Here is a 1,855-nt window from a genome sequence, read left to right on the forward strand (position 1 = left end):
TAATCCCAGCACTTGGGAGGCAGATGGATCTCTGTGAGATCAAGGCCAGTCTGGTCTACATAGTGAGTTCTGGGCTAGCTGGGGCTACAGGGATCCCAGGTCTCAGAAAAAAAGGGATGTAGCAAAGGAATGGAAGCAAGGTTAAAAAACGCCATGGAAACGCAGTCAAATGGAAACGCAGTCAAATGGAAACACAGTCAAGCAGAGCTTTTCTGTCACAGGAGAAAGAGAACTGAAGAATATGCCAAAAATTGAAACGCAGGTGAAGGGAAGTAGTTCATTCAAATGCTTATATTGGTAAACAAGGCAGCATGTTTTATTAGCATGTTAATAACATGTTTGCTAATACCACGACTCAGCATTGAAACACTGTGAGAACTTGAGGTCATCCTGAAGACAGCTACTGATGTAAATGACCAGTTTAGAATAGGATGCAAAGACGCTAGCTGTGTAGAGAGATGAAGAGGCACAGCAGTGGTAGAGCCGGACAGTAAGGTGGGGGTGAAGGTCATTAAGGTACATCCAAGGAGTAGAAAGATCCATCAGATGAGGAGAAAATGGTGTTCTAAGAGGTGTTGCGATGACATTCACAATGTGAACTGAAATATACAAAATTTTTCATTTCCATAGAGCTTCACAATTTTGTCTATCATGCTGACAATACAAACACGTTCTTAACCTACAATTAAATCTAGAATCTTCTGGAAGAGACACCAGAACAAACACAACCGAAGGTGTTTGATGCTGCTCACAGATACATTCCTACCACGAACTCACAGGAGTGTTTGGATTGGAGGGGACAGAGACATTGAGAACTTCATCACTAGACATTTGTTCCATAGTTGCAATCTGCCTACAGATGCCTAGATTTGCTGAGTCCCTTTGACCTCTCTGGATCCCATATTCATCTTTAAAGGTCTGCCTGATTTCCCATCTTTACTCTAATAAACAAGGGGCATACCAAGGTAGATTTGATCTGAATCCTGGCGCCTCCTTCTCAGGTTGTCCTTGCCCTTGCTAACCAACTCATTCTGCTCATCACTGCACACAAGTTCACTTCTGCAGGCAAGTTCATTTCTGCAGTATTAAGTTCAAGTAAGTTCTGATTGCCTGCCACTTGTCTAGGGCTTTTCTCGGCTATACAGACAGCTGACTGCATTTCTGGCATCTTCTGTTGACATTAAAGAGAGTTACATAATCAGAAACGAACACATCTGTTGGTGTAGAATTCTGCTACTAAAGTATCAATAATGGACATTTGAGGCTGGCCTTACTAGGGAAAGGTTTCTACTTGCACAAACAAGTTGTGTGAGAATCTTAACTGACAAAAAGGCAAAAAAGGTGCTTGTGACTTGACAGATTAGAGATCGTTGAGCCATGCCCCAAAGAGCTGGCAGAGTGCCACATCCAGAGGGTTCCATGGAGTCCTGAGGGAAAGGTGTGCTCACCCACTGGCAGCCCTCCTCCCAGTGCCCATGATTTACTCTCCCTTTCTAGTGGACCTGGTACCCTGCATGATGGTCACATAGCACAGAATTTTTGATTAATAGCTGGACATTTTCTTAAATTAGCATTCCACTCTTTGGGGTGGTTCAATGTCCAGTTCTATTTCCACATTCTACTAAAAGCAAGCATTAGTAGATGACAGAAACAGCCTGTGCACCATAAACTTGCCAATGGCAGAGAGCTGGAAGTCTCTAACTAGCACAACTGAAATGCCAAGAAAGGAAATCCAAAGCTTGGAAACAGGGAATGGGACAAGCGAAGCTGGAAAACAGGACATGTACTATAAGCAGTCCAAAACCTGGAACTGGATTCCTTGACAAACACAACTGTTTTCAAGAGCACCATGACA

The sequence above is a fragment of the Nannospalax galili genome, unplaced genomic scaffold, assembly GCF_000622305.1.
Source record: "Nannospalax galili isolate Female #2095 unplaced genomic scaffold, S.galili_v1.0 scaffold1214, whole genome shotgun sequence".
NCBI classification, from domain to species: Eukaryota; Metazoa; Chordata; class Mammalia; order Rodentia; family Spalacidae; genus Nannospalax; species Nannospalax galili.